The sequence below is a fragment of the Delphinus delphis genome, chromosome 11 (assembly GCF_949987515.2).
Source record: "Delphinus delphis chromosome 11, mDelDel1.2, whole genome shotgun sequence".
Taxonomy (NCBI): domain Eukaryota; kingdom Metazoa; phylum Chordata; class Mammalia; order Artiodactyla; family Delphinidae; genus Delphinus; species Delphinus delphis.
In genome coordinates, this window is record NC_082693.1 from 42,567,591 (window position 1) to 42,581,761 (window position 14,171).

Below are 14,171 nucleotides of genomic sequence, written 5' to 3' on the forward strand. Positions count from 1 at the left end.
AGACTGGGTTCAAATCCCTATTCTGATATTTATTTACTCTTCTTTGAACCTGGGCAAACACTCTGAGCCTGTTTGCTTTCTTGTAAAACGGCAATAATAATATCTACCTCATAGGGTTATTGTGAGAATTAAATAAGCTAATATGTGCAAAGCACCTGCCATTTATTTTTATTTTATTTTTATTATTATTTTTAAAATTTATTCTTGGCTGCATTGGATCTTTGTTGCTGCGCGTGGGCTTTCTCTAGTTGTGGCGAGCAGGGGCTACTCTTCGTTGCAGTGCGCGGGCTTCTAATTGCGGTGGCTTCTCTTGTTGAGGAGTGCCGGCTCTAGGCACGCGGGCTTCAGTAGTTGTGGCACAAGGGCTGCTCAGTAGTTGTGGCTTGGGGGCTCTAGAGCACAGGCTCAGTAGTTGTGACGCACAGGCTTAGTTGCCCTGCGGCATGTGGGATCTTCCCGGACCAGGGCTCGAACCCGTGTCCCCTGCATTGGCAGGTGGATTCTTAACCTCTGGGCCACCAGGGAAGTCCAAGCACCTGGTATTTAATAACCACTGCTCAGTTTACATTGTTTTTCTTCCCACTCACCACCATGTTTCCCTCAAAGTAACCATGGAGGCTGGGGAAAAATATGAAGTTTGTTTCAGGTAAATTTTTCTGGGAGGAGTGGGTCCAGGAAAAATGAGTTTATAAAGGAAACAGTAATAATCTAGGCAACAGTAATCCCAGCACAGCCTGGGGCCATATGGGAGAAAGAGGGAGAGTAAATTGTCTTGTATGCAGATGAATGAGTAATGGTAATAGCGTAATTGCTTTTACAATCTGTTTGTTTTGCTGAGGGTAGCAGCTGGTTACTGTTTTGATTCTTGCTTTTCAGGTTAAGATACAGCAAGAAGGTGTGAATAATCTAAAAGAATAGAAAATCCAAACATAATTTCTTGGGGACCAGGAACATGGTCAAAGAAACACATGGTTGCAAACACAGATGGATTCTGTCTTGCAAACACAGAGACTGGCCCTGTTATTAAGCTGATCTTGTATTGTTGCTTAACGTGTGTAGATTCTTACCACGCGCTGTCACTCTTGCTACTCCTGCAACTGGAATGCCCTTTCTCTCCTTCTCAGCCATTCCAAATTCTACTCTTTATTTCAGGCTCACTCCTTCCATGGTAAGCATCCTTGCCCACAACCCTCCCCAGTTCTTCTGAGCTCTTCCTAGTCTATAACACCTAGAACTTATTCATGGTCTTAACACGTATACTGTCTCATATTGTTCTCTTATCCTTTAAAATTTTTTTTAAAAAATTAATTAATTAATTTATTTTTGGCTGCATTGGGTCTTCGTTGCTGTGCACGGGCTTTCTCTAGTTGTGGTGAGTGGGGGCTATTCTTCATTGCAGTGCACGGGCTTCTCATTGTGGTGGCTTCTCTTGTTGCGGAGCACGGGCTCTAGGCACGCGGGCTTCAGTAGTTGTGGCTCACGGGCTCTAGAGTGCAGGCTTAATAGTTGTGGCGCACGGGCTTAGTTGCTTCGTGACATGTGGGATCTTCCTGGACCAGGGCTGGAACCCGTGTCCCCTGCACTGGCAGGTGGATTCTTAACCACTGCGCCACCAGGGAAGGCCCATCCTTTTTAAATTTAAAAAATATATATTTATTTTTTTTTTTTGGTGGAGCGGCATGTGGGATCTTAGTTCCTTGACCAGGGATCAAACCAGCGCCCCTACAGTGAAAGCATGGAGCCTTAACCACTGGACCACCAGCAAAGTCCTGTTCTCTTATCCTTTTATGTATGCAAGTCTTGTCTCCCCAATGAGAGTTTAAGCTTATTAAGGGAAGGAACTACATTTCTATTTCTCTTCCATTTCCCATAGTGTCTATGTATTCATTTCATATACATTTACTGAGTTCCCAAGTGCCTGAACTGGGGTTCAGGTACTGGGGATACAAAAATGAAATATATATATATATATATATATATGTATATCTCCTTTTCACTAGTGGAGCTAGTAATGGACTCACGGTTTGATAACTGCCTACAGAAGTGTTGAGCATATAATGGTTCCTCAATAGAGGTTTGATGGATTGATGAACCATGCTGCTTTTCAACTAGGCATTCAATGAATGAATGAATGAATGAAATAACTGGATGACAATCCCCTGATGCAGCTGTTCCAGGTGTACTCCTACTATATGAACCTAGTTCTAGCAGACGCAAAGGTGTGAGACTTGTTTGAGGGGAGAAATGCTCTTTAGAGTCATCAAAACAGAGAGCCTACTGTCTTTTCAAGGCAGTGTTCACTCCTTCCCTTAAGGCCTAGTGATTAAACCACAAAACATTTTACAGGCATTGGTGAATACCTTTTGCCAATTTGTGTCATTCAGGTTGTGAGTTATGAGAACTGTCCATTCATCATGGTAAAAAACAGCTATTATTGAATACTTACTATGTGCTGGATGTTTTGCTGATTTCTTTACATGAATTATCTAAATCCTAACAACAACCCTATGAAGTCGGTATGATTATTGTCCCACTTTACAGAAGAGGAAACTCAGGCACAGCTAGGAAGCAGGAAAGACAGGACTTGAATCCAGGAAGTCTGATTCCACACTGTGCTGGCTACACAATGAATTGGGAGAGTGGAGAGCTGAGTTCTTGAGCCAGCCCTGCTATTTGCTTGCTGTGTGACCTGCAGAAATCCTCTCAACTCTCTGGTCCTCGGCCCCTTCTGATCACCAGTCTTAAAGCCTCTTCTTTTGAATTCAAGTCCTCTGGTCTTTCTACCACCCTCAATTGCCTAAATCTGGTGGTAATTTCCTGAATCTCATCTTTCATCTCCTTGTATCTCCTCTGATGCAATAGTATCAGAGGCAGCTTGTGATACTGTGTCATTCATAAGAGGAGTATCCTTTTTGAGAAGTTATATATGAAGACCTTAATGGCTTCGTGAATGTCTTGGCTGATGGGAAGTATGGAGAGATCTGCAGAAGGACCCCTGAACCCAATTTCTTCCTGTGACTCCATCCCTCAACTCCTAGTTAAATAAAAATATTTCCTAGTATACAGGATGCTTGTTATCATGGGTCCATTCAGAGCTCATAGCTCATAGCGGGATCTCCTCCTCGCGAGCTGGGTGACTTGCTCTCTGGGCAGGACCGGCTCTCCGCGTCCCTCCACCACCTGACCCCGCCGGCTCTCGCCTCCTCCCTTGCCATCCCCGGGCCCTTTCTTCCACATCCACTCCTCCTAGCTCCCCCTCGATAATCTCCTGACATCTCTTCAAATCCAATTATCGAATTAATTGACGTGCTAACCGAGAGGCAAACAGAAAGGGGCGGCAAACACCGGGCGTTTGAGGTTTATCCTCCGGCCTCCACAGGCCCCGGCCGGGCGAGATTTACTGGGCCTCGAACACGGCGACAGTTCAAAGCTTTGATTAATCATGTTTTTCTCCCGGCCCCATAATTTAGTTGCTCTTTTTCCCTCCCAGACTTTTTTTTTTATATCAGTGTAAACAGAGACGTAGTCCTCATCAGCTTCAATTACAAATATTAAGCCCCCGGACAGCAATTTGACAGAGAGAGGCCAGCCCCCACTCCGTCCCGCCCCCCTAAATCATCCCCGAATTAACATCACAATCGACGGCTGGCGCGCGTTCAGATTTAAATGGTGGCATATTGTTCGCGGATGGTCTAGTTCAGACCAGCGGGTTCGCAGCTCCAGGCGGCAGCCCCCGCCTCTCACTCCGCCGCTCCCCTCCTGCCTCCGGGGTGTTTGTGACTCAGGAACCGCGGGAGGCTCCGGCGCCCTGTCTCCAGCAGCTGAGGCTGCAGGCGGGGGTGCGCCGGCGTGTGGGGCAAGCCGGCTGGTGAGAGGGGTAGGGTGTGGGGTGGTGCGAGTCAGGCACGGGGAGAGGAGCTACAAACGTGGGGTGGCGGGGAGAAGGGCAGAGGCTGGTGAGTTTGGCATGGGGCGGGGGGAGAACTGGGTTTATGCAAATGAGATGCAAATGAAGGCGCGGAAGCTGCGGGTTTGGGAATGCCACGATATAGCCCCTATATGGCCGCCTTGACCCTTCGCAGGGTGTGCAGGGCACCCTTGGGTCGTGGTGGAGTGGCCAGGAGGTAGGGAAATCTCTTGCTCTTTGAGGCTTGCGGTATGAAAGAAGAACTTGGGGCAAGATTTCTCCGTTTCCTGAGCATGTTAGAGAAAATTGGTCTTAAACTACAGCCGGGAGGCTTGAAGATAGGCCTCAGAAAGGACTTCCTTAGTGGGAAGACCAAGCGTGAGGCTGGAATACCTCCTGGAGATTTTTCGGATTAGAAGACCTTCGAAGCACCAGATTTCTCTGAAGGCGTTTTGGGGAAACGATATGATACCTCTTTGGCTCTGTACCACTGTGGAGGAGAAAAGGGAGAGTCATTTCCTTGACCCCATTAATCCTTTAAGAATGAAGGAGCTCAGGAAGAAAAACGACAATTCAAGAGTGTAGGTTTCCAGATATTTTCATATCCACCTGTCTCTCCGGTGTTGCCCACATCGATTTCCAAGACCTCATTTCTGCCTAGCAACATCACAACCAATCAAGATGCAATTAGGCTTGGCAGCTCGGCTCATCCTTAACTAGGATTGGCTGCTCACAGTATGCGCATCCCAAGTTTTCATTGGCTGACGGCCACCTGTATGGAAATGAGAATTACAAGGGACTCAGCCGCTTCTCTGCGACGTGGACCTGTGGCTTAATGCACTGAAACTTGCAAGCTCAGAGCCGGAACTCCTGGGCTTCTTCCCCCAAAGAGATATCTCAGACTTTTCCGTCGGCGCCTCTGCCTGAGGCCTAGTCTGAAAGAAATTCGACGAAATAACGCATAAAATAAGGCGAATTTGTATGCTTTTTGCGTCTGCTTTGCCTTCTCTCGGTTCAATGTCAAGATTTTGCCTCTTCCGTCCAATGCCACGACAGTTCTTGCCCCTTTCTCTCTTCCACGTCCATCTAAGGGGCGGCTTCTCTCCGTGTGGAGTCCCTCAGTCCCTGCCTCCTGTTGCCTCAAATTCTCCCTTTGGGCTCAGCTCCTCCAAATTCCCAATTGCCCCCTTCCTCCCATTCAGGATCCAGGCATCTCACACAACGATCTAAAGCCCAGTTTAGGAGGGAGTTAGAGGAGTGGAGTACTGTCCCCCCCCCCCAAAAAAAAACCACCCTCCATCCTCACTCCCCATCCATTTTCTCCGAGGGAGCCGAGTTTGACAGCGAATTCATTCCGAGCGGGGAGGGTGATTTATTCTTCAAATATACCGACAAGTGCGGGCATGATGGAGCCCATTAAAATGTTGGGAGATTGTTTTTATGATTGAAGTCTGTATTACTCCAACCATAAAGAAAGAGAGCAAGGAGTCATTAGCATTTTCATGATGGTGTATTTCTGCTTGTCTCCCCGCCATCACTCATCTTTACTGCCCGTCCCTTTGCTCTCGCTCTGCTACAACGAGGAGAGACTGCAGCCTGAGTTGGGGTTGGGGGTGGGGGAAGGTGGGGGGCCAGAGATCCCCCGCCGCTCTGCCCTTCACGCCAAATCCTCACCCTCCCTGGGATGCAGATCATGGGGTGGGAGGCCGAACGCAGACGATGATGTGCCTCAGCTTTCTCCTGCCGCAGGCGCTTCCTGCCCTCTGACTGTCCCTGCAGGGGGTCCTGTCCAAATGGTGCTTGGAGATCTGGGCAGACCTGGTTTGGGAAAGGGGGAGTACCCCTTCCTTTCTTTGGCTCTTCCCTTCCTGGCCTACACACCATTGAGAGCTTTCCAGGGTTATCCACATAGGGATAAAGTCAGGAATTCCTGGCTGAGTGCCCTGGGCTGGAGACATTAGAGTAGGAGAGGACAGAGGGAGGAGACCCCAAGTCCCTGGGTTTGGAGGCTGTGTTGGGAGGAAGTTGGGAGCCTGGACCTTTGGCCTCTGTCTCTGCTACTCCCTCTTTAGAGTTTAAGCCTCCTGTGACCACCCCAATTCCCCTACTCCTGCTCTCCTAATTCCTTAAGTCCTTGATTCTTTCTACCCAATCATTTATAAGACTCTCCAGTACTCCAAGGAACAATTTCATAACCTCCATGAAAATAATGGAGCTCAAAATAATCATTGCCAAGGAAGGAGTTCAGAGAAAGTTGGTTATGGGTGAAACAGTGTCTCTAGGTGTCCAAGGATTGTTAGAATCACCTGTCCTGACCCTTGGCTTTGGATAAGTCTCTTAACATAAAGAAACATTCATTCCAGGTTGGACACAACCTGCCTGCATATCCTGTTGACCCAAATTGTGTGGTGGTGCTTGAGTGAGAATTGGTTGGGATAAAGTCTAGTTAAAGGGTGGTGGGAAAATGGAAGTGTTAGCTCACAAGACATTAACAGTGATAATAACGATTAGTGGACCACTTTCCCGTTGGTGCAGTGCTTTCTCATGGATGTCTCACAACAACCTGAAAGGTAGGTTTTATGACTGCCATTTCACAGATGAGGAAAGCAAGGATCAGGTGACTGTGTGGGGGGTACTCAAGATCACTTAGCTAGTGAACAGGAGAACCAAGATCTGAACCCTGGGCTGTCTTCATTAACTGATACTGCCTGAGAAGGTGTTCAAGGTCTCTAAAGTGGAAGCCAAGATGACTGATTGCCCCATATACGTCATCTGAGTTCATAAGAAGGTGGAGAAGACATTCTAGTAAGTGTTAAATATTTTGGGAGAAATCTTAGTAGGAATATTCTTCCCTTGGCCACCACAGCTGGGTAGTTGGGTAGTAGTTAGCATTGCTGGGATTAACCCTTCTCTCATTCAGGGAACATTTATTGAGCACCTGGTATGTGTGATCTTCTGACTGACCACACCCTCCCCTTCCACAGGCCTCCTCCCCCTTTTGAGATGGGTATAATAGGGCTCTGGGGTCCTGGGCAGAGGTAGAGCCCCAGGCAGCTGGACAGAGATGGAGCAAAGGGGGGGGGTGCGGAGGTGAGAGCCCCCCTACAGCCTGCACAGTGCCCAGAGGCGGCTGCAGCAGCAGCCCCAGATTTACAGCTGTCCTGGCTCTGATGCCATAAAAGCAAACGATCCTTCTCTGTACTAATTTCTGTGTAATTAGATCTCTCCTGGCATGGAAAGTGGCGAGTGGGGGTGGCCAGAAGGGGAGGGGTGCCAAGGACTCTTCACAGAGGTGGGAGGAGGGACTGTGGGACACACATGGCTTCATGTGGCACGGGGATGGGCTCAGGGATCTGCATGCACTGTGACAAAGATGGAAAATGCAATCATGCACACGTGGAAGGCAAGGAGGCAGATGACTCCTGATGTGACAACACCCTTGTGCCCGGGATAGGGACAAAGCTGGGATCCTGCACAAAGATCCTGAAGCCAGAAGAATAACTCCTGGGTAGTCTGTGTACACACAGGAGGAACTGAAATCCTCGGAGGAGCTGCACACAGACTTCCCCACATGCAGCTAGATACTAAAATCTCACAGAGGGGCCTGAACAGTAAAAAATTTGTGCAGACACATCACATTTACAAAACAATATACACACACATTTACCTGCAGGAAAGCAGATACACACTTCTCTTAAATGCAAAACTTATAGCATCTGCATTAAATAGGAACTCAACAAATGTCTGTTTCCTCCTCCACCCCCATCCACTGCTTGCCCACCTATTAGAGGCAGAAAACTAAAAGATGCAAAAAGCCTTTTGTTTTAAAAGCGAGATTCTCTTTAAGATACTTGAAGATGGATCCTGTCAAGCCAAGAAAGAAAGAAAAAAAGAATTAGAGGAATGTGGGGATGGCTAAAGAGGGAGCAATCCTGGAATCTTCCCTTTCCTCGGGAAGAACAAAGTCTCAAACCGGAAAAACATATAGTTATTATTATTACTATCCCCCCATCCCACCCCATGGTGACAAACAATGGCCATGGGTATGACAGTAATGTCGTTCGGAACAGCACTTCTACCGAGCTAAGTATTCATTATGCACTGCAGTGTATTTGTGGAGGGACCTCAAAGGGCCTCTTATCCAATCTCCCTCTGCAGCCCAGATTTCTTTCACAGTAAGCCTGCCAGGGCATCAGCCAGCTTCTGCTTCACTACTTCTGCTGAAAAGGAGCTCTTTACTTCATAAGCAGTTTGCCCCTGTCACTGGACTGCTGTAATGGTTAGACTGTTCTGTGGTAGAATTGAAATCCGTCTTCTTTTAAATTTCAGAATACACTATTTCTAACTGCCTGTTATTTCGAGTTATTCTAATGTTTTAAGACCAGTTCAATCAAAGCGTTAATCATCCCCCCCACCACAGCAATAACAATTAGAAACCCATTGGAAAATCAGGAGATTCTGATCTCCACAGATGACTGTCATGTACTTATCTTAAGCCCTTGTTCTAGTGGGTAATTCCTGATTAACCTGAGTAATGAAAATGTATCACAATAAAGAAAGATTTGTCATGCCTTGTTATCACTTCATAAGGCTGTCCTTCTAGATACCTGCCATAACATCAGGATATTTCTATCCCAATAAAACATGATCATGATGTGCTTGGCTAATAAAAAGGAAAAAAGACACGCATTAAAAATATGTTTAAAATGATTTGCATGAGTGATGTAAATATAAACCACCACCACCATCATTGTCAACATCATCCTCAGTTTATTTGCCTTTTGAAATCCCTGCCCGACCTTGTGGGTCGAGGTAAAGGAAGAGAGAGGCAGAAAATTAGCATATATTAAATGCTTCCCATGGCCAGGCACTCTGCTAAACACTCACGATAACCCTGTAAGATAGGTATTCTTATGACCTTACAGGTGAGGGAATGGGGCTCAAAGAAGTTAAGTACCTTGCCTGAGGTCAGACTGCTAGTACAGGGGATCAGGATTGTAACCCAGGTAAGTCTGCTTCCAAAGCCCACACTTTCCCCCCTAAACTCGGACAGGTTAATTTTACTTTGATGCAAGCAGAGCCTCACTGAGTGGATTTATACACTGACTTGACGTTGGTGAGGAGTATGTCGGGCTCAAAGACCTCACCCTTCCCAGTCTGGACTCCCTGCAGGGGAGCCAGGGGTTCAGAGGCTGAATATTATGGCCTTTGTGCCCGGTCACATTACTATCATCACCCAGGGGTGCCCATATATAATTATGGGTGGTGCTACAGGCACCGTCACTGCTGTACAGTGACATGCTCACAAAACTCACTGTCACATTTAACCCATGCTGGGACTCAACAGAGGCTGGCTGTTCCTTCCCTTCTCCCAGTCGGTGGAGTGTGCAGACAGCAGGGGTCGCCAGCACACCAGGAATTACCACTTGCTGGGCCAGTCTCCTTCTGCCCTAACAGGACAGAATATTCCTCCTCCTCTGCTCTTCTCCTAAAATCTCTCTCTGATCCCTCCCCTTTCCTGCTTTCCCTTTCTAGCCCCCCTCCCCTTCCCCAGGCCTTGTAGCTTCTTATCCACGAGCTGGATAGTTGCCCCTTATGCAGCACCTAAACTGCCCAATCCCAGCCTAGACCAGGGACCAGGGATTCAGGCTGTCATCCTGCTTTAGTGATGCCAGGGAGCTGGTAAGGAGCTTGGAGTGCCCAACCTTCTGGTTCATCCTTGGCCAATTAAGCTTCTCCCTCCTCTCAGTGCCTTCCCAACACCCTGTCGTGACCGTTCTTTTATTGTCCCAATGTTCGTGTAAGGATGTGTTGCAAACATCCTCAGACTCCCAGGGTCCTTTAGCTCCCTCATCTTGGGAGAACCTAAGAATGAAGGAGGAGGCAAATCTGTGGTGGAGTGGGTGATCTGCGGCCTGTGGTTTTTGGATGAGAAACCACGATTTGGGGCGTACAGTGGAGGGACCCATGTGCACTGGCTCACAACAGAAAGAAGGGCCAGGTGTCTGCTCCCTTCAGGGAAGCTGTGGCTGCCTTCTGGGAGTGACATCTCTCTGATCTTTTCTGCCTCTCCCCTCCCCTGGTATAGCAGCAGCGCCCCAGCTTTTCCATGCCCCCTTCTCTCTGCAGCCCCCTCCCCGCAACTTCTGGAGCCCAGTGATTGGCGGCTGCCTGCTGCAGGGCCGGCTGGGTTTATGGCTTTGTGGCCGCTGGGGAGAAAGCGAGGCCAGAGACCGAAAATGGAAACCCACCAAGAAATTGAGAATGATGAAAGAGTAAAAGAGAGGGAGACCAAGACAGAGGCAGAAGGACCTCGAGAATAACAGATACCCCAAATCAACATGATGAGAGGGACTAAAGCAGAGATGGACCCAAAGAAAATTATAGAGATGCTGATAAAAGAGGGGAAAAATGTAAGAAGGATGGGGTGAAAAGGAAAAGAAAAGCAGACAGGAAAACAGTTGGATAAGTCCTGAGAGTAGGGATGTGCAGGGCTTTCCAGGGGGACAGGAATTGCTGGTAATATGTAGAGGGTGGGGTAGACTTCTAGGGACTCCCAGAAATTCTGATACAGAAGAGGCCAGAAGATCTTGCAGTTCTCCTCATACCTGTGCTCCCATTCATCCATTTTAGCCTTTTCCATGTTCACACCCTCCTGAAATTTTAGAGGTTATTACAAAAATGTCCTCCTTAAGAATGATCCATGATCTAGTGTGGAAGGATCTTGTCCCATTTTCCATGAAATGAATGGGAAAACTGAGGTCTGGGATTTGGGAGGGATTTTAACATTAGAGCTACATTTTTTTTGTTTTAAGATTTTTTTGATGTGGACCATTTTTTAAAAATCTTTATTTAATTTGTTACAATATTGCTTCTGTTTTATGTTTTGGTTTTTTGGCCATGAGGCATCTTAGCTCCCCAAACAGGGATCAAACCTGCACCCCCTGAACTGGAAGGTGAAGTCTTAACCACTGGACTGCCAGGGAAGTCCCTAGAGCTACACTTTGTTGCACATGAATTAACTCGCAAGGTTGTTGGCTCTCTGTCATGGCATCTTGATCGGCGCATACCACATTTACCTTATGTTATAGTAATTTCTCTGTATATCCTTTGTGCTAATTTATAAATAGGCTCTTTAATAGCAAGATCTGTGTCTGCCCTTCTTTGTGGCACCCATAGTGCCTTGTTCTTGTTTATTAAGTGAACCAATTAATGGCCACTAGAGATGTATAAGCAGAGGTTGGATGCATATCAGCTAGGGGTGGAGTCCAGGGAATTGCTGCACTGAATGAGAAGTTGGAGATATATCTCTAAGCACCTTTTTGGTTTTGAGGTTCTATCAGGCCATGTATAAGAACCTGAGTTTGCTGTTTCTTTTCCCAGTTCTCCAGATATGCAGGGGTAAGACAGACACAAAGTGGGAAACCCCAAATTCCAAAGTAACTACTGTGGGTGGAGCTCTGTACAAGGCATTTTACACATCTGATCTCATATAATCATCACATTAACTGTTCCGGGTAGGCGTTATCCACATTTGCAGATGAGGGCTCAGAGAGGTGAGGTGTTTTGCTCCAGGTCACATGGTTAGGAACTATGACAAATTAAGTCTAGAGGTCTCTAAAGCCTGGTGATTGCCACAACACCGTGTTTCTACCAGTTTGAGAGATTTCCAAGGTTTCAGAAAGGCAAAGAAGGAGTTGAGAAATGGGGAAAACAGGGAGAAGACATGGCTTCTAAATTTACGGTTGGGAGAGAGATTCGGAACTCTAAGCTGGGAAAAAAAGTACACTTTTATGAGAGTTAGAACAGGACGTTTCTGCTCTTACCTGATTATCAACAGACCTGGAGAAAGAGGGACAGGGACAGAGATACCCAGAGGTCGGGCATCGAGCACTGGAATCTCTTGCCATAGGTTCTGGCTTTGGGAGCTTGAGACATCCGGGTGCCTATAGAATGCAGTCTTGGGAATTCCAGGCATTTCTCTTTCTGCTAGGAGGGTTGTTGGGAGTCTAGGGATGTCCAAGTTGTGGGTGTCCTATTCAGTGTTAGTGCCGTGCAGTAGAAGTTCTTTTTTTTTTAATAGAAGAATGTCTTTTTATTTATTTATTTTTATTTATTTATTTTGGCTGCGTCGGGTCTTTTACTCTTTTTTTTTTTTTTTTTTTGCGGTACGCGGGCCTCTCACTGTTGTGGCCTCTCCCGTTGCGGAGCAACAGGCTCTGGACGCGCAGGCTCAGCGGCCATGGCTCACGGGCCCAGCCGCTCCACCGGCATGTGGGATCTTCCCGGACCGGGGCACGAACCCATGTCCCCTGCATCGGCAGGCGGACTCTCAACCACTGCGCCTCCAGGGAAGCCCTGCGTCGGGTCTTTTAAATTTTTTTTTTTTTTTTTTTTTTTATTGGGCTATAGGGGATGGGTTGGGACATATCTCTGTAAGTTATGCCCTACTAGGGAAATGTCCATTCTCATTTTCCTGCGATAGCTTTCGGAGCTTTTTCTTTTTCTTGGAGCTGTTGCTCTTGCTGGCAGCAGCCTCTTCAGGTCCACTGCTGAGAGGCTCCTCCTTGGAAGAGAATTTCCTCTTTTTCTTGGGGACCCTCTTGTTTCCTGACTCTTCAGGGTCACTATCTGGTTCCTCTTTGGGGAAAGATTTCTTCCTCTTGGTAAGACTTCCACTGCCAGCTGTCTCTTCAAGGTCACTACTAACCAGCTCCTCCTTGGGAAAAGATTTCTTCTTTTGGGGTTTGGAGGAGACGGATGGGTCTTCCATTCCATTCTCCTGAGGAGCCTCCTGGGGCTTTTGCTTTTGCTTCTTTTTGGGTCTTGCACTTGTCTCCTCACATTCCTCCGGGGTCCTACTGCTGTTTTCTGAAGAGGCCAGGGCAATCGCAGCCAGGCTTTTCTTTTCCTTCTTCAAGCGTTTCTTCTACTGTTTCTCCAGCTGCCTAGTAATCTCAGCAGCTGCTTCCTCTGCCCGAACGATTGCCTCCTTCATGACATCCAGATTCTCTCGTGGAATCTCTCCAGTCTCATAGGACAGCCGCTCCTCAACTTGTTCTTGACGCTTCTCCCCAAATACACTGGTAGGTACCTCAGAGAAGCAATCGATTCGTGAGGGAATACTGCATTTGTTTGCCAGGTATCGGGAGATGCGGCCTCTGTTCTCGGCAGCCGCTCGGCCAATGAAGGTAGAGTGGAAAATGAGTCCGTATTTTGGGGTGTTACCCCTTGTCTTCAGGGCTCTGGAAAGTTGGTCCCTGTGCTGGGCCCATTGAATCACTCAGACACCAGGACTGGCCAGCACTGCGTCGGGTCTTAGTTGCGGCATGCGGGATCTTTATTGTTGCGGCGCGCGGGCTTCTCTCTAGTTGTGGCGTGAGGGCCCCAGAGCTCATGGGCTCTCTAGTTGAGGCGCTCAGGCTCAGTAGTGGTGGTGCGTGGGCTTAGTTGCCTTGCAGCATGCGGGATCTTCGTTCCCTGACCAGGGATCGAACCTGCGTCCACTGCATTAGAAGGCGGATTCTTTACCACTGGACCACCACGGAAGTCCCCGTGCAGTAGAAATTTAATATGGGTCATATACATAAAGTCTTCTAGTAGCCACATTTTAAAAAGTAAAAAAGGGGCTTCCCTGGTGGCGCAGTGGTTCAGAGTCCGCCTGCCGATGCAAGGGACACGGGTTCGTGCCCCGGTCCGGGAAGATCCCACATGCTACGGAGCGGCTGGGCCCGTGAGCCATGGCCGCCGAGCCTGCGCATCTGGAGCCTGTGCTGTGCAACGGGAGAGGGTGAAACTAACTTTAATAATATATTTTATTTAACCCAATGTATCCAAAATACTATATCCCTTCAACATGCAATCAATATAACATTATTTTAAATTCATTTTTCTTTTTGGTGTTAAATCTGAGATTCGTTATGCAGTTTGCAGTTGACAAATCTCAATCTGTACTAGCCACATTTCTAGTGTTTAGTAGTGGGGACTTCCCTGGTGGTCCAGTGGTTAGGACTCTGCACTTCCACTGCAGAGGACATGTGTTCGATCCCTGGTCAGGGAACTAAGATCCCAAATGCCATGTGGCAAAAAAAAAAAAAAAAAAAAATCAAGTGTTCAGTAGTGGCATGTGGCTGGTGGCCACCATAGTGGAGTGCAGGCTTAGAACGTGCCTCGAGCCTGCAGGATCTTTGATGTTAGATCCAGACATCTTGGTTCCCACCCTTGATTCTTCTGACACCTTGACATAGGAGTCCTTGTTCTTCTA

The 14,171-nt window shown here is 47.5% G+C and overlaps 1 pseudogene; it reads right to left on the reverse strand.

Annotated features, from left to right (window-relative positions):
• Positions 1–12,347: 12,347 nt before the first annotated feature.
• On the reverse strand, positions 12,348–12,905 carry LOC132434300 (nucleolar protein 56 pseudogene; annotated as a pseudogene).
• Between the last annotated feature and the right edge of the window lie 1,266 nt (positions 12,906–14,171).